Source organism: Pleuronectes platessa, chromosome 22 (assembly GCF_947347685.1).
Source record: "Pleuronectes platessa chromosome 22, fPlePla1.1, whole genome shotgun sequence".
In the NCBI taxonomy this organism is placed as follows: Eukaryota; Metazoa; Chordata; class Actinopteri; order Pleuronectiformes; family Pleuronectidae; genus Pleuronectes; species Pleuronectes platessa.
This window is the reverse complement of record NC_070647.1, coordinates 17,763,785-17,789,385: the sequence shown is the minus strand read 5'-3', so window position 1 is coordinate 17,789,385 and position 25,601 is coordinate 17,763,785. Positions and strand designations below refer to the sequence as shown.

Below are 25,601 nucleotides of genomic sequence, written 5' to 3'. Positions count from 1 at the left end.
CTCCTCTCTGCATATAGAGCTGCTCTCAGACCTGCAGAGCAAAACAAATATCTCAGGATGAGGAAGAGGAGCCGTGCACGTAGAAGACGAAGACGTCAACTTGGAAGGACGAGGAGATTCCAGAGCGTTTGGTGATGAGGGCAAACAGGAAGTCAAACTGCACGTTGAGGTTTAACTTCCTGTTTCCTCATCATCCCGTTCTCCCCCTGGATCAACACGTCTCAGATTGTTTCAGTATCTTGACTCAGGACTGATTCTCATATTCAGATGTTCACTCTGATTGGATTCACGTCTTCTTCTTCTTCTCCTCCTCGCTCCGGTAGAAAGACTTCTTCTTATTCAACGCTGTCAAAAGCTGTGATATGATCTGATTTACATTCACGTCCACCACCGGGCGCCATTATCCATTCATGACACCGGCCTGGAGGAAGCGCTGCAGCTGATTGGCCGGGGCCTGCAGGGGATTCGAGCGCTGTGATAGGCAGAGCCCGCGGGGAAATCCAGTTCTTATTGGTGGTAATGAAGACGCCTGGAGGAGACGCGTGGCTGAGACAAAGTGAGAATAGAACTAAACCAGCGCGGAGGACAGGGGACACGAAGACGCTGCAGCTCATCGATCAGCAACACACACGCTGTCTGCTCCAGTCCCACAGGATCACTCCTTCTGTCGCACAAACCAACAACACAACACGTTCTCACTCCCCTCACATAAACAATCCTCATATCCATCAGAATCTCATTCTTCTCTTTTACTCATCCGTCTTGGGATTTTTCATACCCAGTCAAAATGCTAATTTAGATTGACCTTTGACCCCTCAGCTCCCAACGTGAACCCTATGGATATGAAAGCTGGAGGAATATTCCAGACGTACAGACGGAGACAGAGTGAAGTGAAGAAAACAACAACAGGAAGTCGTTTGTCCGGCGACATGAGCAGTTTAATAAAAAGATCAAAGGATTCACACAACACCAGTGACCGTGTTCTGTACGACACTCGACGTGGACACGACTACACAACGACAAAACAGCAGCCTGTAATGAGTCGACCTTTGAGAAGAGGATTAGTCTTATGATAGAAGGTCTGAGAGGTCAGCAGCTATTACAGAGACAGAGTGATTTACACACAGACACACACACACACACACCAGTACCACTTGGTAACGTCTCAGCAGGGCAGTGACACAGCGAGCGAGACAAAGAGGAACTGTGAGTGAACACACTGAACACAGGAAACTAGATTCTTACACAAACAAAAAAACAAACAATAAACAAACAAGACGGGTTTATAACTGAATCAGATTTTAGCCTCGTATCAGGAAGTAGATGTCGACTCTGCAGATGAGTTACACAAACTACTACAAATTTTAAATAACAAAAGTGTCTTTCTTTCCCTTCTGCATTTTCCTTTCACTCATTTTCCCTTAAACTTTGTATTAAATTACAGATAAATATGAGATAATTTTTAAGGAATATTTGTGGAAAGTTTCCAGGAAAAGCAGGAAATGTAAAATTAACCTTTAAAATCTATTAACCTGTATAAAAATGATCATCTAACTTTGCTTTTCATTTGTGAAGGAGGACTTTTTGGCTTCAGATGAACTTATCTAGTGTGTAAAAGTTTTAAAAACGTTTCCACGATAAACCCAAATTTGGCAAAACTAATGTGACGACAAGGAGCGGTTCCCTGTAATAGATTACCAGCGTGGAGTAAAGTTTCCAGTCAGTGCACATTAATTTTTCTCAGCACAACGAGATGAAGATAAATCCTCCGTCAGCCTGCGAGGTTGGAAAATCAATCTAATAAAATAAACACGACTTCACATCGATGCATCGGGAAACTTCCCCGCGAAGCTAAAGACGAAGGTAAAGAGAAGAATGAGAGACAAAGAGAGGAGGCAAAAAAAACCATGAGCCTGTTTCCCGGAGGTAAACTCAGATTAATTCTGTATTATGCAAATGTAATTTAGTGTGTGTGTCCTCGGCGTTGGAGTGAGCGATTAACAACACGTCGGTGCCGCTCCACCTTCCATTAATCTGACACACACGCTCACTGAGGAGAGCGTGTGTGTGTGTCCTTGTGTGTAACTTCTCCTGCATTCATTATCTCAAAGCAGCAACTTTAAAAGTCAACACAACACTTTGCCTCCAAAGCAGTTCAGGCGTTTTCATGTCAAGTCAGAATTCACTAGTTGTCACTCAACTACTTCTTCACCTGCTTTAAGGTTTTAAATCGAGCTGCTTGTTTACAGAGGATTCTTCTTCAGTATAAAGCTGATGCTGTGCTCGTGTCCCAAAGTGACCACACACACACAACAACAACACACTGATAATCACCGTGTGATGAAATTATTTATTCCATAGCCTCACGACCTGAACGGGGAATTAAAATCATTAGATGCAGGAAAACCAGGAGCTATTTGGAGAATTGGATTATAAGAAACCTTGTAATCTGATTAATTAGCTTTGGTCTGAAGAGCAGTTTGAAGAAAGTGTGAAACTTTTTCACCATCTGACGCAGAAATGACACAAAGAGTGATTTGAGTTATTGACTAGAGCATCGCATGTTTTTACCAGAAAAGCTCCACCTTTGTTTCGGGATATTTCGGCTTTATTCATTCGTGATTTTACAACTTTAGGCTGGACCCCGCTGCCAGAGGAGCTGCATCACTGACCCACATCTGTATGACATCACATCGCAGATCACAGGGGTTGCAATGGGACTGAAAACACTTCTGGCTCCACAGAGCTACGAGGCTGCAGAGCGGCGTGTCCCCGAGGTGCACCGCCCTCCTCACCGCTGCAGAGTCATGACGTCTGGACGCCCTCCAGCAGATTTACAGCCTCTCTCCACACAATGGAAATTAAACCCCACTCTATCTGCTCCTCCGAGGGAGCGAGGGAGCGAGAGCTGGATGTAAAAGCACTTTATTAAAAACCGCTCGCCTCTCCAAAGTCCTATCAGGAAATAATTAGCACTCGCTGTAAACACGGAGCTCGGCCCAGCAGCTCAGACTCTGAGTCCTGAGTCCTGTGTCCTGAGTCCTGAGTCCTGAGACCTGAGTCCTGAGACCTGAGTCCTGAGTCCTGTGACCTGTGACCTGAGTCCTGAGACCTGAGACCTGAGTCCTATGACCTGTGACCTGAGTCCTGAGTCCTGAGACCTGAGTCCTGAGTCCTGAGTCCTGAGACCTGAGACCTGAGTCCTGAGTCCTGAGACCTGAGACCTGAGACCTGAGACCTGTGTCCTGAGACCTGAGTCCTGTGACCTGTGTCCTGTGTCCTGTGACCTGAATCCTGAGACCTGTGTCCTGTGTCCTGTGACCTGAGTCCAGAGACCTGAGTCCTGAGACCTGAGACCTGAGACCTGAGACCTGTGTCCTGAGTCCTGTGACCTGTGTCCTGAGTCCTGAGACCTGAGACCTGAGTCCTGTGACCTGAGACCTGAGTCCTGTGACCTGTGTCCTGAGTCCTGAGACCTGAGACCTGAGTCCTGTGACCTGTGACCTGAGACCTGAGTCCTGTGACCTGTGACCTGAGTCCTGAGTCCTGAGACCTGTGACCTGTGTCCTGAGTCCTGAGACCTGAGTCCTGAGACCTGAGTCCTGAGACCTGAGTCCTGAGTCCTGTGTCCTGTGTCCTGACACCTGAGTCCTGAGTCCTGTGACCTGTGTCCTGACACCTGAGTCCTGTGACCTGTGTCCTGAGTCCTGAGTCCTGAGACCTGAGACCTGAGACCTGTGACCTGAGTCCTGTGTCCTGTGTCCTGTGTCCTGAAACCTGAGTCCTGAGTCCTGTGTCCTGAAACCTTAGTCCTGTCCAAACCCCTCGAAAAAGTTCCCTCATCTTTTGAAACTCCTGAGAACCTTTACACACACTCACACACATATAAACACAGCTCTCAATTAACAAGGCCGGCTCTGTTTCTGCAGAGGTTTATCTGTTGGGGGGGGGGGGGACAGGAGACAGAAGGGAGAGATTGTTCTTCGCAGCCAGAAGACAGAGAGACAGAGAGACAGAGACAGAGAGAGAGAGAGACAGAGAGACAGCCTTCATTCCTCCTCAGATTAAAGGATTTAGAGTGAGAAGCCTTATTACAGACGGAGAGAAAAAGAACGAGGGAGCACGTCCCCTCCTCTTGCTCGATGATCGGTGCTGATTAAAACACAGATAACTCTCCCTCCCAGGCCGAGAGCTGCTGGAAGCCAAGTCCACACACGCACACAGACACACACACAGACACACACTTTAAAATCCAGACATAACAAACTTTCTCTGAGTTTCAAAGGATTTCGCCTGTTGGACGACAAAACTCCATCTGCTCCACCTCTCTCTGTTATCAATGAATGATTTTGATGTATTTACTTTGAAATGAAGCTTTGCTGTTCGACTGGTTCCAGAGTGAAGCTGAGAAAACTGAGCCCTGCTTTCCCGACACACTGCCGCCTTTATGCTCGATTCCCACGGGCCGATGGAGCTTGATTTGTTTCCGGGCGACTGTTCTTATCTATTTGACGGTGTAATCCACACCCGGCACCTCCGTGGACCGACAGAGACGCCGGGCCGAGGCTAACCAGAGCAGACATCTCACTCCACGTTGGTTTTGAACAGTTTGTTCCCGGGGAGTTTGGGCGGAATTGAGGCGTCGCTTCGGATCAAGTCTGATTCTGAAGTGAGGAATCGTCCCCACGATGGAGGAGGGTCGAGCTGCACGAGGGAAGAGAATCATTTCCACGATGAAAACCTCTTTTATATATGAGGACATATTTCACTCACTGCTGCAGCGTCTGCTCTGGTTGGTTTGGACTGGTTACTGTGGGAATGCTGGTTGTAGTAAATAAAGAACTGAAGTAAAGTCGAGCTGTTTGCCGGTTTATTCAAAGTTCAGCTCGACTCCCAACGCAGACCCTGATCTGGAGTCTGTGTCGGGACTGATTAAGTTGATGAGTCCCAGAGCGCCGGCCGCCTGATTCTTCACAGTTTATTTACATTGAGTCCAAATCGCGGCAGATCCACGGTTCTTCCAAGTGTGAAGAAGAGAAGATGAAGAGTTTACCGACGCAGAGAGCTGGTGAATTAGTAGATAGACACCATGACCTTTGACCTCTAAAATCTAACCAATAAATTCCTGAATCACAAAGAACATTTAAACCAAATTTGGCTTTAACTTCTCCCGGTAGCAGCTGTGTTGATGGAGTGAGAGGATGTGGAGCAGACTGAACAACAAGCAGCAGAGCAGCTGGAGGTGACGGCTGCAGCCTCTGGCAGAGCGGCGGCCGCAGAGCGTCATGGTGGCTCGGGCCTGAAAGAACGAGCCTCTGCTTCCTGCTGCTGCAAGTTCACCCATCCATTCACATCCCTCCTTATCAACACACACACACACACACACACGCACATCACACAGCCTCACCGGTGTGTCACCAAACCAGAGGGAACACACTTAACGCCCCCCCCCTCCCCAGAGCAGCAGCCGACTGGCTCTTCAAACTTTGATTCAAATAAGTCAGCAAATGATTTATTTAACTGGAGAGTCCAACGTCTGGAGCTCGACTGAGATGCAGATGAAACGGAGCCGACACGTTCGAGGGACTCATCATGAACCCTCCAGTGTTTCAAACTAACGCTGCACAATTAACCGCAGTGTGTGTGTGTGTGTGTGTGTGGAGGAGGTGCACATGGAAGTGAGACAACAAAGAGGTAAAGAACGTGAAGCTATTTATGAGCCGTCGAGAGATAAAAGCAGGAGGAACGAGGAGTCGGAGAAAGAGGCAGATCACGCCGGCGCTAAGTCGCTGCGTTTAAGTTGAGAGGAGTGCATTCTGGGACACGGCGGGATCTAAGCCCTGATGAAAAGTAGACCGGAGACACGGTGCACACGAAGTCGTCTCTCCGCCACCGGAGGCAGATCTAATCCCTTTAAAGCTCAGTTTAATAAAGTTTATCATATCAACGTGAACTCAAACCACTGAGATGTGAGAACATTGATATTATCGTCAGCTCCAATGAGAAGAAACATCTGAATCTGCAGCTCGAAGCAGAACGTCAACACTTAATTCAATGATATCATTATTTAACTGAAATATAATTAGTGTTTTATTATTATTGCATCTAACATATACAGCACCGATCCCTGAGCAATATCCTGTGTTTATATTTAATCTAATTTCACTTTCTCATTTATTATTTATATTTTAATCTCGTGTCTGCCTCATTCTAACTATCTGCTGCTGGGATGAGTGAATTTTCTTAGCGTGGGATCAATAAAGTTGATCTTATCCTATTATTATTATTATTATTGATTAATCTTCCAATTATTCTCTCAGTTAAATGTCAGATGACAGTAAAAGTGACGTCTTGCAACAAGGCTTTGATATCTACATGAGGAGTGTGTTGTTAGTTGCAGCTATTGGGGTCAGTGGGGAGTTGGTAGGAACATGAAGTGAAGATGGAGAGGCAAACACACACACACACACACTCACAGACACACACACACACACTCACAGACACACTCAAAGACACACACAAAGAGTGTGACCCAGCTTTAGAGCCAAGGAAACCGAGAGGATTAGCAGGTATTGAAAAATACGCTCTGGCTCACAGACTCACACCTGCACAGCTGAAGCAGGTACACACACAGACACACACAGTAACACACAGACACACACAGTCTGACAGTTTGACCCAGGTCATTATATGAGGGTGTTAGCAGGAAATCCACATTATTCATATGCAGGGTGAATTTGGAGGCTAATACCAGCTAAACACTTTTCTGCCAGACACGAAAGTGATTTCCTCTGTCTCGTAAAGTGTCTGCCATATTAGTGGCTAAGACAACAGAGAGACAGTGTGTGTGTCTGTGTGTGTGTGTGTGTGTGTGTGTGTGTGTGTGTGTGTGTAGCAGCAGTAGTAGTCACTGTGGTATCAGTCAGCGACAGCCTGCTGCTGCAGAGTGATAGAGAGACCTTTAGTTTACATCTCTCTCGCTCAGCCCTCAGGATGTTTGTGCATGTGTTTGTTAACAGTGAGCTCTGGGAGGAAACAATTACACAGCTGAAACTCACACAGACACAGACACACACACGCACACTACACTAGTTAATCAGTCGAGGGAAAGTGCGACTTATGCTTTTGAGGAAACAGGGTCAGTGAGTGATTGTTGTTTAGTGGTTTGTTACACACAGGTTGTCGTCGTGCAGGTTTGCAGGTTGTGTCTCCTGCTTCGAGGCCGAAGAGGAAACACGTGTGATCCCAGATCAGCGTGAAGCCGACGAGCCGCTCACCTCTCACCGGGCCGAACAGGTGAGTCTGTTCCAGTGCAACACAAAGCTTGTGTGTAAAGTGAAGCTCTGCAGGTATTAGACCGACCCGGTGATTACAAGAGAGGAGCTGTGAAGAGTGAAGCTACGAGAGAAGACACCAATTACACAGACGCTCGTTACAGCCTCTAAAGGTAGAAACTGTCTGTAGCCATGAGAACAAGTGTGTGAGTGTGTCTGTGTGTGTGTGTCTTTGTGTGTGTTTGATCAAACCTGTGCTGGCTCTGCTATCTGACAGGGCAGATTGTGATTTTTCGCTGAGCAGCATTAATCTCTTGTTACAATATGAAGCGCTGATTACCCCAGTGCACTGTGGGAACCAGAGAGAGAGGGAGTGTGTGTCTGTGTGTGTGTGTGAGAGAGAATAAAAGGGCAGATGAAACAAGGTGAGGAGTGTGGGTATCTTAGGTTATAACACACACGCACACACACTGCTGTCTTGAAGTGTGTGGTTTGTGCACACACACAGACACACACAGACACACATAGCCCAGTATTTACAGATGGGATGTCGGGCTGTTATGAAAACCTGCCTCTATCCTGTTATGCTTGACCAGGGCTATTATACCCTCAGTGTGTGTGTGTGTGTCTGTGTGTGTCTGTGTGTGTTGACATAACAAGCTGCAGTTAGTACAGAGGCCTGGACAGGAAACATGTGAATGAACTCGACAGTCTGATCTACATTCAGCAAAGTTGATTCAATAAAATAACGAACGATGAGAAAGTTCTGAATAAAAACTTCATCAATCAACGATAAACAATCTCCTCACGAGCATCCATCTTTCTCCGCCTGCTGGTCACGTCTCCGCTGCCTCTTCATCACGGCTGCAGGATATTGACATCTCCATTTTTAATCCTGCCCATAAAACTCTTATTGCTCGATTGTTTGGTCCAGTTGGATGAAAAACTAAAAACTACTGACGGCCGTGATCCAGAGAGATGAACCCGGGTTCTGTCTCTATGGGAGTTCCACAGGGTTCAGTTCAGGGCACATTATCATTCATAATCAGCTCTGGTTTGTTGATCTGTTAACTGATTAATGTGCTGACTACTTTATAAACTCATAGATTAAGTATTTAGTTGATAAAATGTCGGATAATAGTGAGAAATGGTCTTAAACTTTACAGACAGAACAATTTGTTGAGTGAAGTTTTGCATAAAATACAAAAATCATGAATTCTATATCGATGTTTATATGACTGCATTATATATTATCTCATTACCACCGATTCTCTACTCTTTGAATATTTTATTTGTTGTGAGATTTGATTTCTTATTTTGCTCCTAAATCACGTAAAGAACTAAAAAAAAAAACAACAGATAACGTTGATTCAGATTCACAGAGAAAAACTCTTAAAAAGAGAAAGAGAAGAGAACGAGGTCAGAGGAGTCTTTTCATTTGTCAGAGAGTAAAGACCAAAGAGGAGAAGGAGAACAGAGGAGGAGAGGGTGAGGGAACATTTTCCTTTTCAGACCTCTGCTCCCGAAGGAGACAGGAGGAGACAGGAAGGTGATGAGTGACTGGGAGGATAGAGGAGGAGAGAGGAGGAGAGTGGAGGAGAGAGGGAGCAGGGAGAGGAAGGTGATGAGTGACTGGGAGGAGAGAGGAGGAGAGAGGGAGCAGGGAGAGGAAGGTGATGAGTGACTGGGAGGAGAGAGGAGAGAGGAGGAGAGAGGGAGCAGCGAGAGGAAGGTGATGAGTGACGGGAGGAGAGAGGAGGAGAGAGGAGGAGAGAGGGAGCAGGGAGAGGAAGGTGATGAGTGACTGGGAGGATAGAGGAAGAGAGAGGAGAAGAGAAGAGGAGAGAGGGAGCAGGGAGAGGAAGGTGATGAGTGACTGGGAGGATAGAGGAAGAGAGAGGAGAAGAGAGGGAGCAGGGAGAGGAAGGTGATGAGTGACTGGGAGGATAGAGGAAGAGAGAGGAGAAGAGAGGAGAAGAGAGGGAGCAGGGAGAGGAAGGTGATGAGTGACTGGGAGGATAGAGGAAGAGAGAGGAGAAGAGAGGAGGAGAGAGGGAGCAGGGAGAGGAAGGTGATGAGTGACTGGGAGGATAGAGGAAGAGAGAGGAGAAGAGAGGAGGAGAGAGGGAGCAGGGAGAGGAAGGTGATGAGTGACTGGGAGGATAGAGGAAGAGAGAGGAGGAGAAAGGAGGAGAGGGAGCAGCGAGAGGAAGGTGATCAGTGACTGGGAGGAGAGAGGAGGACAGAGGAGGACAGAGGGAGCAGGGAGAGGAAGAGAGAGGAGGAGAAAGGAGGAGAGAGGGAGCAGGGAGAGGAAGGTGATGAGTGACTGGGAGGATAGAGGAAGAGAGAGGAGAAGAGAGGAGGAGAGAGGGAGCAGCGAGAGGAAGGTGATGAGTGACTGGGAGGAGAGAGGAGGAGACAGGAGGAGAGGGTGAGGGAACCTTTTCCTTTTAAGACCTCTGCTCTGGGAGGAGACAGGAAGGTGATGAGTAACTGGGAGGAGAGAGGAGGAGAGAGGAGGCGAGAGGAGGAGAGAGGAGCTCAGTGGCCGCTGCTCTGGAAGCTTCTGAGAGAAGCAGGCGGGAAAACACTCCTGGTAAAGTATGAATAAAATATGAAGCCGTGTGGTATTTCTGTCAGAGCGGATTTTTAGAGGTTAGAGAGCGAGAAGTGTGATAAACAAAAATACAGCCACTGTCCTGAGGAGGAAACTTCACAAGCAAAGATGGAGAAGACTCAGAGATGTGACTGAAGTGAGAGAGGAGAGGCAGCGACTGCAAAACACCTCCTGGTTCTCAAAACATCTACTGAACGTTCAGATAAATAGACGAGAGCATCTCTTACAAATGATTATATATTGATGTTATATATACGATTAAATCCCACCACATATTAATCTTAATTTTGCTTGTAGATGCTTTGGCGTCTCTTTAATAATCGGCAGTTGTATTATTGAGCAGGTTCCTGTTGGAATATGAAGTGAGATATTGACACAAAGTGCCGCGGGGTCTTTTAATATAAAGTTTCTCCTTCATTTCTCCTCCACAACTTGGCAGAAGATAACAGCTGGGTATGAGTTTCCTGCCGAGGATTTCATATATCACATCATTACCGCCCCTCGCTTATCCCACTATTATCTTCAATATGAGCCATTATATAATATCTGGTAGAGGAAGTGACTGTGGAGCGAGCTGCTTTCTCATTTCATGTCCTGATCCCTCTTCTCCGCCACGCTCCAGCTCAGTCTCAGCTCCACGCACCTCCTGAACGATCGGGTTCCTTCAGGAGGTGCGTGGAGCAGCTGAGGTTCTTGGAGCTGATATCCCAGATTCTTAAAATCAGAAACAACACGTCCACACGTCCTGATTCCAGCAGGATTGTGTAGATGTGGAAACTTAAAGTGAAAGTAAATGCATGAGAAGCTCCGGATCTCCAGAAAATCTCACATTGGGTGGATTCCCATGAGGTTTAACATGATCCTTGTCGTCAGAGGATGAACCCTGATATCCCATCATCCTCAGCTGGGCTTTGTGTTCCCTGCTTAGTGGTGAATATTCCACCGGCTCCACATCTGCATTCTCTCTTTTTAATGATCACGTTAGCTCGGCAGCGTTGGAGCAGCTCACCTCAGGTCAGATACTCCTCCTGGTTGGAGGCTGAACTGCTTCCTCCAAACAAAACCTCCTTAAATATTTACTTTCAACAGGTTCTGAAAAAGGAGCTAATGAGAAGTCGACTCCACCAGGAACTTCAACAGCTTCTTTGCTGCTAATGATGTCTTTGTAGAAGTTCCTGGATTTTTCTTTTTTAACGTTTCCCAAAAGAAACAACCTGAAGTTAAAAAGCTCTCTGGTGCTGTAAATATTCTGTTATTCAAGAGAGAGCAGCTGTTTCGTGAGAAAATACTTGAACAAGGTTAAAGAAAAAGTTTCATAAAACAATCCAGGATCTGAAGCAGAAGTGAATCATGGCAGCTCAACTCCCTCGTCCTCATCATCTTCATCATCTTCACGTATCTCAGGAGTTCAGTATTAAACTAAACATCCCTCTGGTGCTCTGTTGAATTTCACACGCAGATACAATTAGAGCCGAGGTAATGAGTCACACTTTGTACAAACTGTGACTCAGCACTTTATGATAATACTCAGCAAAAAAAAAAAAAAAAAAAACACCAACATGATGTTTTTTCTACGAGTCTGAAGATAAACGAGAAGAATCATCAGATCAAGTTTAGAGGCTGAAGTTCAGGAAACGATTCTGGACATGAAAACAAAAACACCTCCAGCTATGACTGTAAATGACACAGTGTGTAACGACTGTGAGTCAGTGTGTGAGAGTGTTGTGAACTCTTCAACTGTGTGTGTGTGTGTGTGTTGGTCATTTTCTCGAGGCTCTATCTGATCTATCGTCTCGAGAGGTGGAACAGGAGACACACACAGACACACACACAGATACACACACACACACACAAAGCAGAAAGTCAGAATCCAATTATGGAAGTAGAAGTAGCTGCAGGAAAAGGTTACTCCTCTCTCTCTCTCTCTCTCTCCCCTTTCTCTTCTCCTCCTCTTTTTTCTCTTTGTCTCTCTGCTTCAAACACTCTGTGACTTTTTGATTCTGTCGTCCTTCTTCTCTCTGTCGTCCCCGTGAGGACGGAGAGAAACAGTTCATATTTTAAGTCGTGAATTCGATTTTTTTATTTGACTGATTCAAGTTTTGTTACAGACAAACGTTAAATATCCAAACACAAGAAGCTCTGAGTGAATTAAATTGTGAACATGTTGTAGTGGAACTTATAAGACTTACACCTGGATGATGAAATCACTCTTCAACTGTGTTTTAAGTTAATCTTGTGCTTTAATGAAAAGAAAAGCAGAATCATCCATCACCTCAGGTCCACGTGTGATTTTTAATAAAACAGCAGCTTCTTCTGATTTAATTTACTTTCCCTCCTCTTCTCCTCTCTCAGGCTGAAACCTCATCTCTCCGTCCCTCGGACTCGTTTTCTCTCCTCCTCCTCCTCCTCCTCCTCCTTTCATACTTTCTCACTCTGGGTTTAATTTCAGTTCGTCCTTGGCCTTTCTTTCCATCTCACCCTTTTCCTTATCTCTCACCATCTTCCCGCTCACATTCTGAATCTCATTCCTCCTCCTCCTCCTCCTCCTCTCATTCCTCTCAGGTTACCGTCAGAGCAACCGGAGCGAGGCCGGCTGATGGGAACAAGGGATAAGAAGGTGATGGACAAGTCAGATGGAAAGATAAAGCCGAGGCGGCTGCAGCGGTGAGAGAACTGATTTCTGTTCTCCAGGAGAACTCAGGGGCAGTGGTGCTTTGCCCTGGGTCCTGTCTGTCAGGCTGCACACAGGCTGTCCCACCTTGTTGTCTGCAGCCTGAAACTAACTCCTGCAGACAGCACTCAGGGCCAAGATGATGATTATAACTAGATGTTTATGGTTTGAAAATAAATAGAATCTTAGTTTTCATTTACAGTTAGTTCCAAACCAAATCACGATAAGGTAAGAGGGACCTAAAAAGGATTTTAAGTGACATAGAGTTAAAGCTGTCCGATCAACGATACAAAATAAAGTACAACAGTTTAATGTTGTGTTGATGAATCGTGTTGTTGCTTGACAACTCAATCACAGTCGCACAAACGGGTCAAACTGAACAAAGCACCATTTCCCTGCGTTAACAGCCTGACGCCTGGAGACGCTCTTTTCCCTCCGCTTCGACTGCCAACAACTTCCTGTTCGTTCCCGAGGCGAAGGCTCCTCGCCGGCCGGGGTCACGACCTCTGGAGGAGCGGCGTCCTCTCTCTCTCTCTCTCTCTCTGATCCTAGTGACGACCGTTCTAACTTGTGTGTGTGTGTGTGTCTGCTGTGGCGATGAAGGAACGCACAACTTCACCGTGAACCCACCTGACACTTTGACAGAACTCGGAACCGACGCAGGAGAAAACTTTGAAACTCACGACTTCAGAGTCTCGTTCTTCCATCGACGCATTTTCTCAAAACATCAATAAGAGCAAAGAGCTGCGTCGGATTCTGTTTGTGAGGCTTTTAAATGATTCACAGGAAACGGCTCGGTGCTCTGATCTCGGACTTTTAAGAAAACATCTTCCTGTTTGTTGCAGATCCACTGAATTAACTCTTTTCTGAAGCCTTTCACCTCATTGCTCCGAACTGAGGTCACAATCAAACAGTATTTTTTTAAATCAGAGATAATCAAAAGAAAGTTGTTTGTTGTGTAAACGCTTTGTGCAGTGATGTCACTTTGTGCGACGCCCTGCAGGAAGCAGGGGATCTGATCTGCTACTGAAGAGCTCAGGAGCCGGGGTTGTGTTGTGGTTCAGTTCGTTAACGGGAAGTTTTCAACGAGTTGGAACAAGAGGTCAGAGGTCAGAGTTTATTATACAGAGGCTGTCGAGGACTCAGCGGGTTCTTTACTCTTCACTAAACCACCGTGTGACGCTTCTGACATCGAGAATGTGTGTTTGGAGAATGTTTTGTCTCGGTAGCTTTACTTTTGTCTCCCTGTCCATCAGTGTAACATGCCTGAAGATATTGTGTGTGTGTGCGTGGGTGTGTGTGACTGACTTCTGCAGAAATTCAGGACGATGACAAAATGACGTTGAAAGCTGACACACAAACACAGACACACACACAGACGTCTTGTTGGCATTTCTTATCACTTGTGACACGTCTGACAGCCGCAGAGGAAGAGACATGTGAGACGAGAGACTCACGGCAGTAAATACCAAAGACGGAGAGGAGACAGTGATGGACGGAGAAAAGGGAAGAATGACGGAGGACTGAGAGAGAAACACCCGGCATGTGTCTCCAGGACGTGAAACCGGATCAAACGTTTGTAGAGATTCAGTCTGTGATCGACGTGGACATGGAGACACCCAGCCAGGGGGCGCTAGAGAGCTGAGGAGAGCGGGTCAAGGTCCTACATGAGGAGTTAAGATCATCAGGAGCAGAGTTTGAGGAAGGCTCCTCCTCCTCCTTCTCCTCCTCATCACGGTGAGATGACAACACAACTAACGACGAGTTTACACCTCAGACTGTTCACGTCTTCTAAATTTGGAGGAAGCTCAGTTTACTTTCGGCAACGTCTGAGGAGGAGGAGGAGGAGGAAGAGGAGGAGGAGCTGGTTTTCACAACAACATATTTTTAATGACAACGATTCAAGTGACTTGGCAGCAACAATTTAAACTTTTTTTTAAAAAGGTCAGTCGTCCGCAGAAAAACTCCTCTGACACTTTCCTGATAAAGTTCTTTGCTCCGAAGTCCAAAGGAACATTCGGCCTTTTTCCACTGACCCAGTTTCTGCTGATTCCCACTTAACATGTGCAGCCAGTTTTCTGTGTGTGTGTGTGTGTGCGCGTGTGTTTTGTTTGTCCATCCTGTGCCCCCCCAATAAGGGTTCCTAATGACCAATTTACATAATTAACACACTGGGACATGGCAGCATGCCTTCGCCTCTGTGACACACTCACACACACAGACACACAGACACACACACAGACACACAGACACACACACAGACACACGGCTTTAGTGAACTTGACTCGAGGCCAAGGAGCTAAATCCTTTCTCAACTTGTATTCGTCCAAGTTCTCTGAACTTCTCTCACTCTTATTGGAGATATTCTATTAATTCACTCTTTGTCTGTTTGTATTTCCACATTAGGTTTTAATATTTGATCTTTATTAATCAGTAAAATACCATAGAGATATTTGGGTTTGGAGCAAAAATCCCCAAAACATTCCAGTGGACCTGCTGGGTCCTGCTGGTTTTGAAAGGGAAACCATCTTGAAACCTCTCTCACACAAGCACCTTCTCCCATCAGCTGCTCTGTGCACATAGTTTAAAACCAGACAGGATGGACAGGACGTATTAATCCAGCCCAGACAGTGAAAGGCTAAATCCATCATGAGGATTAGATAGGAAAAAATGATATTTACCCAATCAGTCCAATCTGTGAATCGGCAGCAGAGAATAAATATGATTTCCACACGAATCATAAATATGAAGAGCTTTAGTTCAGCCGACTGAAATGTTCCCATGTTAGTTTGGCAAACAGACATTTATTTAAAGCATTTCTGAACCATTTTGTGTCATTTTAACAGTTTCAAACCATAAATTATGAAGTTTGGATGTTTTTAAACGCTTTGGCCTTCCTGTGGAATTACTGATTTCCACAGGCTGCTGGGTTTTTCATGCTCGGCGGCTTTAAAGCAGCTATTATCAGTACTTTCATATCAGAAATTGGTCACTCTGTAAAATGTGAAAACAGGAAACAGTCACTGGTGGTGATTCTGCAGAATTTAAAGCCTTTCAGTTCATCACTCTGGTTTAAGTTGCTGAGTCACATGTTTGTCGCCTCCATCGTGGAGACTGTTCGATCCTCCGTCTTCCTCCAACGCTTCCAAAGGGAAGTTGTGTTCAAGGCCTGATGCTCTGCTCAGAGTTTCTGCTTCTTCCATCTTGTCCCATCACATTAATATTGTGAATTCCTCATCCACTGCATCTGACAGTCACATATGTCCAGGGCCTTGTAGTTCAAGTCTGTGTCTTTGTGTTACTTTACTTCAAATACATTAATGTCCTCGGGGATGAGTGAAGTGTTTATCCATCTTTTGATAAATCTATGTTCTAAGTTTGTTTCTCGTCATCCCCCCCCCCCCCCGACTGCTCCATTCACGCCTGCTCTTCATGTCTCGCTGCCGACTCTTCAAAATCCAATCACGTCTTTAATCTGCTGCTTCAACTCTGTCTCGAGTGTCGTTCTGTCAAAGAGCTGAATTCAGATCAGGCCTCCGTCATCAGCTCCTCCGGCTCAGGGTTTATGAAAAGAGAACCGAGGCTCCGCCAACGCAAACACGATGCAGTGTGGAGGAGAAGAGAGGGAACGCTAATGCTAATGAGGGTGTGTGTGTGTGTGTGTGTGTGCGTGTTTGTGTATTGACTCTCACAGTGAGGGGTGTGCCTGGTGTAGTATTTCCAATCTGTGGCCTGAATAGTGAGTCCGAGAACAAACTTGACTGTGGTATTAAGGTGCGTGTGTGTGTGTGTGTGTGTGTGTGTGTGTGTGTGTGTGTGTGTGTGTGTGTGTGTGTGTGTGTGTGTGTGTGTGTGTGTGTGTGTGTGCAAACAAGATCATTATGGGTACAAAGGGAGGAGTGAAAGAGAGAGTGGAGAAAAGAGATGAAAGTAAGAAAAACTCCTGAAAGAGGAACAAGAATCCCCGGCGTTCCTACCCCTCCTCCTCCCCCCCACTCTCCCTTTTATTCCTCCTCTCTCGCCTGTACAAATATGCACCTCCCCCTCGTCCCCCCTCTTCATCCCGCCTCCCCTCTTTATCTCCCCTCTTCCTCCTCATCTTTCTCTCCGCTGAAACACAAAACCCTTGTAATCCACATGATCCCGGGTCTGTCCGGAGGGGAGAGGGGGAGAGAGAGAGAGGGAGAGGCAGCTACTGAAGAGGGTGAGGGATGGAGGGAGAGGTAGGGAGGGAGCGAGAGGGGGGGAGAGGGAGCGAGAGGGGGGGGGGGAGAGAGAGAGAGAGAGAGAGAGAGAAGGTGAGAGAGAGAGTGAAGGAGGGAGTGAGAGAGAGAAGGAGGGAGTGAGAGAGAGAGCGAGTGAGAGAGAGAGAGAAAAGGTTAGAGAGAGAGTGTGAGAGAGAGATTAAAATATGTTGGAGACAATTTTGTCGACAATAACTTACAAAATAATTAATATCAATAACAAACCTCCCTTTTCTTCTTTTAAGCTTCTGTTGAAACTACTCTTCCTGTTGCTGCTTCACAATTAAAGCTTTCCTCCATTAAACCAATCTAGGGCTTTTATTGTGAAGCATCTTCTGCTTCCTGTGGAACCTTCAAACTGTACAATAGCATAAATAAAACCAGATCATGTCAAACCTCTACGTTGAAAATGATTTGGGGTCTAGATATGTTTTAATCCAGTGATAAAAACAAGGGACAAATCTAACAAAATAAGATGCAGGTGGAAAAATAAACAATCAAAAAGACACATTTTCTGAATCTCAATCTTTGGACTTTCCATCCTGAGCTGTGAACTCGACAAAGAACCCGTCAAAGCAAACTGGTTGTGAAAGCAGCGGAGGCCTCTTACGCAACCGGGCGCCACCGCGTTCATCTTTAATGGAGGTCCTGCCCAGAGAGATGAGAGAGCGCTGATGAGCTGTGATCCAGACAGAAGAACACAGAGCGTCTCCTCCTCTACATCAGAGAGGCTTTGAACCGCGAGGAGACGCTCAACCAAGCCCACCTACTTCACCCGGCAATTTATTCCAGGGGGTGGGGGGGGGGGGGGGGGGGGGGGGGTGGCCGGGTGTTTGGCGGCAGACAGAAACCCATCAGAGCGTAGCTATCAGGTGGCTGCAGGACACACTCACAGACACACACATATACACACACACTCAGTCATCTACTGTGTCCCCAATAATAAGAGTCTGTTAGCGGCGCCACCTTCTCTCAATCCAATCACGGCTCGATTCGAAGGCAGCAAAGCGTCTCAAACTATCTACATCACATTTTCTGCCGGGTTTCGCCGGCCGCTCGTGTTCACGGAGCCGCCGGTGAGTTTCCTCCACGGCCGAGCAGACGCCTCCGGGCGCCGGAGCTCTGCTGGAGAACCGGGAGTTTGAGACCCGACGTCTTAATCTGAGAATCAATTCACTCCCGGTGCAGCAGAGGAAGGGATTTCACTTTCGGCTGCGGACGGGTTTTTAAGATTAGAAAATATATTTGGTTGGTTTGTTATTTAAGCAAAATTACACAAAAACTACTTTTTTAAAGATTATCATGAAACTTTGTGAACAGGAACTAGACGAGTTTCTTAAATAGACTTTGACCTTTCACCTTTGAATTCTACGAGAGCGAATATCTCACCAGGAACTTTGTGTGTAACCGAACTCGTCTTCTGTCCAACGTCTCCTCCTCCGTCCCTGATGTTCAGAGACGTTTACGCTTCAGTTTGATCCGTTTAATAACAAAAAAAGCCTGTTTCAACACGACTTAGGAAGTAATGACGGCATTTCACTGTTATATAGAACACGGGTTTCATGGGAGAAGAACAGCCTGTGACTGGTAAAACTGACTTTTACAACCTAAAACACTCAGTGTAACTGGGCCCACGAGATTTAAGAGCCCGGAGTTAGTCGCCAAAGACTTTTAAAGACGTTCTCGGGGACCTTCCAACTCGCTAATGGACAAAACACAAAAGAGGAGGAGCGGGGGGGGGGGCACACGTTCAGTTGGAAAATAAGTGTTTCTGTGTGAACAATGCCAGAAAATAAAAAAGAAACTGACGCCGTCACAGCAGAAGACGGAGAAACGGTTGAATTCAAAACGATGACAGCGACTGATTCAGGAGATCAAACTGATCCTGGAGATTAAAAATCAAGCCTGTGGCAAAGACGGGGGTTGAAGCAGAAATATGAAATCTTTAGAAAGTAGTTTCATCATCTTACTCGATCCTTCCTGAAGCTTGTTGGGGGGGGATTGAATGGTTGAAAAGGAGGAAGCAGAGAAATGTCTCCGAGGGACGAGAATCTGTGAAGAATAATTTAGTTCTAACGTTAAATCCTCACCAGAAAATCTGAATGAGCCGAGAAGAAGAAAAACTAAACAAGAAGAAACGCAGCGCACACCGGCGGCGCTCACGCTTCCTGATGGAGAACGAGACTCATTTGTCACGGGCCACAGCGTCCATACACACACACACACACACACACACACACACACACAAACACACACTACAGATGGCAAACGTCTCCTCAGAGCTGCCAAAACTCAGTGTGTGTCCATCTTTTTCATTATATCGCCTAAATCAACTCATTAATTTAAAACTGTAACGAGGAAGGAAGGAAAGAAGGGTGGTAGTGGGGGGGGGGGGGGTGAAAAGACAGGAGGGAGGGCGGGATGGAGGGAACGAGTGAAGGAACTAAGGGAGGGAGGGACAGAATAAGGAAAGAAGGAACGAAATAATTTATCTGTATTATTCTACTGTCCAAAACTTATTCCCTCCCTCCCTCTCTTCCTTCCTTCCTCATCGTGGCTATAAATTAATAAACAAGATAAAGGAGGGAAGGGTCAGAGGAAGGATGGGAGGGAGGAAGAGAAGGACGGGGTGAAGGAGGCTTGGACACCATGATGAAGAATGGATGATGGACGACTGGTGTTCCAAAATGTCCCCCCCCAAAAAAGATGAGATCTGGAAAATCTGTGAAACTTATGGGAGGACGCCAAGATGGATGAAAGCTGCCGAAAGAAAGGAAAGAGGAAAGAAAGAAAGAAAGAAAGAAAGAAAGAAGGAGTGAAAGTGGACTCAGTGAGAGAGATGGAGAAAGAGACTTAGAAGCAAAGTTGATGACTCGGAGCAGACTTTTATCAGCTGCCAACTGGTGTGTGTGTGATTGAATAGTTTCAGGATCATTGCCTTCACTTCAGAGTGTGTGTGTGTGTGTGGTTTTGTGTGTGTGTGTGTGTGTATGTGTGTGTGTGTGTGTATGTGTGTTTTCTCTGGCCTCCGTCCCTCCTCCGCTGTTTAAAGCTTTATGCTGGTTTCTTTCAGCTGCTCTGGTTTGGCTCAGAGAAGAAGAAGAAGGAGAAGAAAACGTTTCTCTGCAGCTTGTTTGCTTGTTTCACTCCGAGCTTCTGCACATTGATGATTTAGTCGTTCTTCTAAGTCGTGTGTTTGTCCACATCTGTTTCCTTCAGCTGGTTTGTGTTCACTTTCAGTTGCAATTTAAAAAAAAATTATAATCAGTTAAAAAAATCTTAATAGACGTCAACTGAGATGTGACATTTTAATGTTCTTTATCCCCGATGCATAAAGGACCCACTCATTTTATTAACGTGTTTTCGTGCAATTCCATTTTCTGAAGCACAAAACCTGACGTTGTGTGTTTATACTGGTTTCTCAGTGGGAGAACATTTCCTCATCCCAGTTACTTTCCTCTTGTCTAAATAATTCCCCTAAAAACCCAGAAAGCGTAAAAGTCCTTACTTCCTGTTTTTGTTTCCCTCAGTGGCTGAATTATCTGTGTGGGACGTTATGGACCTGATGTCTTCACTGTTTGTGTCCGTCCCTGTGACTCATATTAGACTCATGGGGATTCATCAGTCATCTGTTTTTACCACAAGACACTAAAGAGGACGAGCTCAGCATTTATCATAATAATAAGAATCAGCACTTCCTGTTTTGGCTCTTTTCCAGAATTGACCTGGATGTTTTTAACGTCTGTGTCGTTTCTTCTTCTCTTGTGTGGAGCTGGTCCGTGGTCGACCCGTGTGCTCCTCACGTGTCCGTCCTCATGATATGGTTACATGCATTTACCGGTGGACCTGCTTGTGTGTTCCATTCCCAGCGGCACTTTGTTGTTACGCAGCAGGAGTTTGTGTTGCTTTGATTCCTTCTGCGTTTGATCACTGAAGTTGCTGAATCAGGGAAAACGGGCAGCTCGTCTTTTATTGTACATGAAGTTTGAAACGCTGCTGAGGAGGAGGAGGGAGGAGGAGGAGGAGGAGGAGGAGGAGGAGAGGAGGTAGTGAAGCCGACTCTCTGTTACATTAAAGCTTTTATTGTCGACAGCACGGTCCCTCTCTGCTTCTGATGGGTTTAACAGCTGATACTTCACTGCTCTCCACAGCCCACTTCTCTATTATTCTCCTCACTTCTTACTTTACAAATGGACTGTGTGTGTCTGTGTCTGTGAGTGTGTGTGTGTGTGAGTCTGTGTGTGCGCTCCATAGCAACAGGTTCAGCTTTAATGTTTTCCACACATGGTAAAGATCTCAGGAGCTTCACTGACTCACAGCGATTCAGTAAATAACCAGTCCACGTTCCTGCCTCTCTCTCTCTCACACAGATGTGGTTTGTGTGTGTTTGTGTGTGTCTGTGTGTGTGTGTGTGTGGGTTTTCAGTTCGTGACAAACTCTTAAACAAACTTGTGTTAAAAACTGATTTTGCTGCTTCAACAGGGCGTTAACAATCTTCCTATAAAGTTCTCGAGTGACATGTTGTCGAACAAGTTTTTGTTTAAAAGCGTTTAAACGATATTTTCAGGGTCTAATGGTTTGTAGACAAAACAAGAAATCAACTGGTACAAAAACACGACCAAATTAATTGATGATGAATATAATCGTTAGTCGTAATCAGACACACACACAGACACACACACACTCTGAGATGAGTGCATGTAGTGTTGTTGTTTTTGCAGCACCATCAGACTTGATGATGTGGGATGTCACTGCACAGAGACGTGACGGAGAACACACACTTACAATCGGAGACGCACATGCACACAAAAACCACACACACACACTGACCCATGTAATGAAAGAGCACAGACAAACAAAGTGAGTTGATATGGAAAGCATCAGGATAATTACAAACACACAAATGTGTCAGTCAGCACCGTGTTTTCCCTCCAGAACACTTCCCAGCGTGTGTGTGTGTGTGTGTGTGTGTGTGTGTGTGTGTGTGTGGTTGTGTATGTGTGTGTGGTTGTGTATGTGTGGTTGTGTGTGTGTGCATACTTGAATGCGTTGAAAGACAAAAATGGACCCAGGACAGACCCACACACCTCAAATTTCACGCAGTGATACAATTCTGGGAGTAGACCCAAACCCAACAGCCAGCTACACACACACGGATATACACACTCACACACACACTCACACGTACACACACACACACACACACTACAGCTGTAGTTGCAGACACTGTTCCGAAAAGCTCGTCTCACAGAAAAAAAAAGCGCCATGATGAAACTTCTGTCTGATGTTCATACGTCTTACGTGTTGTTCCAAACAAACACACACAAACACACACACACACACAGACAAACACACACAAACCCCTGTATACTGAGGCAGAGCTGAAATGAATCATTCACTGCAGGCTGACTGATGTTGCTCGGAGAAGGTCACCATTGATATTTTCTGAGCTGAATGTGCTGAGAGCCCCGATTTCCAAGTGATGGTCAATATTTAAACAACAGCCTCATGTCTGAACTCGTCTTATTCCACAAACTTCTTCAATACTTATGAGAACAAATCAATAATGGAACAAGTTTACTGACAGAAGGTGCACGCCTCCAAATCCTTAAACCTTCAAGGTGCTGCTGGTTTGTCCTGAACGTCTTTGACACAGTTCTTCAGGACTTGAAGCTGCTCACAGATAAAAAAAAACATATTTCTATCGTTTGGTTCAAACCCGGAGAATTTGTCTCTTTACCGTGAAGAAGAACACGTCAGTTATTATAAAATGATTTTGCCTTCAGACGTCAATGAGGCTCTTGATCTCAGCCTTTGAAAGAACAGTGTGATGAGACTTTTAAACTAAAAAGTTGTTTTAATAGAAGTCATAGATTGTTGTGTTAGAAACTGTCGCTGTTTTCTTTCACACGAATATTAAACATAACGTCAAATCTGCATATGAATGATATTCTGCTTTTTGTTTGCCTCCCAGCTTCAAAGGGAAAACACTTTTACTTTCCTGGTGCATGTGTTGTATCATGTATTGTATGTGTTTCAGTAGCTGCTGCTGCAGCGTGGGGCCCCTGTGAAACTCCCCGAGGCCCCTGGTGGTGACCTCATCCAGGGAGGGGCCCTCGTCTAGCCCCCCCCCCCCCTGCTGGAACCATCTGCTGGGCTTCTGTGTGGCAGACGGCCCCAGGAAACACAGCACAGCAGGGGGCCGACGGGAAGAGATTCACTGTGATGTTTGTTTTTTTTACTGTTGCTCAAAAAGCCTAATATTTAGAATATTCATTCTTTTGGCATCAGGAAGCCGAAGCCTCTGTCTCCTCCTCCTCATGCTCCTGATGACAATTCACTACTTCTGGTGCTAAACATGTTGATTTAGTGCAGCAGTGCCCGACTACAGGGACTCGAACTGCCTCTGGAGCAATGATATTAATAAGAAGCTGCAGCTTGCAGATGGGATGTGACCTCAGTTTCTAATCTTTGGAATCGTTCGGGTTCCTGTCGTCTGAGGTCGAAACGAGTCCAACTGAAATATCAGGTCCCAGGTGACGTCTCAAGTCAGTTTAAAACTGAGCGAAGTCAAAATATCAAGTTCTCGAGTTAAGTCAGTGTTTATTAAACTTCTGGGTTCTATAATATTTACGTTGGATCTACGAGAAGATTTATATTTAATAGTTTTGATCCCAGTTGAGGTTCAGGGATGATTGAAGACAAAATAACATGTTTCTACTGTGTAACCTCAGATATCAGAGTTTGGATAGGAGATATCTCAGAGCTCAGCCAACCCACACACACAGACACACACACACACAGACACACACACACACACACACACAGACCCTTGTATTTGCTTTCATAAGATTGGAGAGAATGACAAGCTACAAGCTCCCATGAGGGCTGAGAAAATGAAGCAGTTTATGGGAACAAGAAGAACCATTTAAAAAAAATACAAGCGAGGAGAGAGAGTGAAAACATGGAGGGAAACAATGATGGATGGAGGACAGAGGGGAAACACACACACACACACACACACACACAAACACACACACAGACAGACACACACTGCTGTGTCACACTTTAATGTGAGTTGGCAGAGTGTGAGCGGACAGAAGCAGATCATAGAAACCAGTCATTCAGATCAGACGACCACGGGGGGGGGGGTAATAGATCTTTGTGCTTTTTAATCTGAGGTTATGAACTCAGAGAGAAAGTTAAATAATAAACCTGCTGCAGGAAAAGAGACGAGGGTCTGAGCCAGAGGAGAAAGAACAAGATGGACGTGACAATTATAAATACCCTGAGGGCCCTTGTGACCTTTGACCTGTGACCACCCAAATGGAATCAGGTCACCCTCGAGTCCAACTGACCACTTGTTCCAAATTTGAAGAAGTTCCATCCAGTCGATCCAGAGCTGAGGCATAAAAACATTAGTTGTGCGACCATGATGATGTCATTAGATTGCGTTATGTGAAGAAAAGAAGCGTCTCTGCCAGATCTGATCTAAAAATACTGAATCCTCTGCAGTGAACCTGAGTTTTGGTTCAATCCGGGACAAACAGCTTCTGTTCAAAGATCTCTGACTTTCAGTCGATCGGTTCAAACTCACGATATTCAGCCAAACGTCCTTTTCAAGTCCAGTGGAAATCCAGAAGCTTCCAAAGAAATCAATCAAGTCGAGGCTGAGATTCTGGGAAGTGAGTGTAAGCCAACATATTTCCATTTGATGAGATGGTGCCGCCATGAAAAGAATAACCGAGACAAACTGTGAGGCCAAAAGTCAAAGCTGAGACGGAGGAGACGTCCAACTCGATGAGTCCTCGTCCCGACAGGAAGTGAAGTGTGTGTGTTGTGTCTGCTACTAAAGTTACTCTGTGGAAACCAGTACCAGCTTCAGACTTTCTTCTTCTACTGAATTTGACTTTTAACTTACACACATTCAGACTCAGGTTTGAGTTGATGAGGCTTGTTCTTCTTCTCAGTGTAAGACTCAAACATCAATGTAAAAACATAATGTTGATCTGCGTTTGTATTAAAGTTATTAACACTTCAGCAAAGTCACTGAGTCGTATCAGAAGCAGAACATCTACGTAGTAAGGGATGGACAGGTGTGTGTCGGTGTGTGTGTGTGTGTGTGTGTCTGTGTGTGTGTGTGTGTGTGTGTGTGAGTGAGTGAGGGGAGTGTCAGTAATTGGCTGATATGTGAGAAGAATGTTTGTTTGAGACTCGGTGAGAATTCATTTCTTTAAAATGGCCCCAAGCCTCCAATTAACCCCTTAACCCACCCACCCAGCGCCCAGAAACACACACACACACACACACACACACACACGTGTACACACACACACACACTGCAGAAGCCACCACAATAAACAGCCAGAGGCTTCATGGGAACCTACAGAGGTTTCTAACAAAGTAAAGCCTGAATAATTAGTTAACGATGGACGGAGTGAAACACAACGATAAAGTATTTGTTTGTGGGGAAACAGACAGGAAACAGTGAGAGGTTTTCAGAATAAGAGCTGGGAGGAAGTTGAAATGGTTTGTTACCTGCTCAGCGTTCAGGTGTGTTGATCTGTGATGACATCCACCTCCTCGGCCTCCTGGAGGAAACACAGCAAATCACAAAGATTCAAGGAATTAATTGACAGCTGAGACGGTGGATGAAGACATTTCAAATATCTTAGCTTCAGTTTTGCACCACGGGAGGAAGTGGAGACACATTGTCCATCTTGGTTTTTCCACTTGCATTTAAACAACCAGTGAATATAAGAGCTGGGCCAGAATTAAATACTAGGAAGTGC

General features: G+C 45.6%; 1 pseudogene; it reads right to left on the bottom strand.

Annotated features, from left to right (window-relative positions):
• Window positions 1–25,601, bottom strand: part of LOC128429214 (plexin-B2-like) — an 88,049-nt pseudogene that overhangs the window by 20,385 nt on the left and 42,063 nt on the right.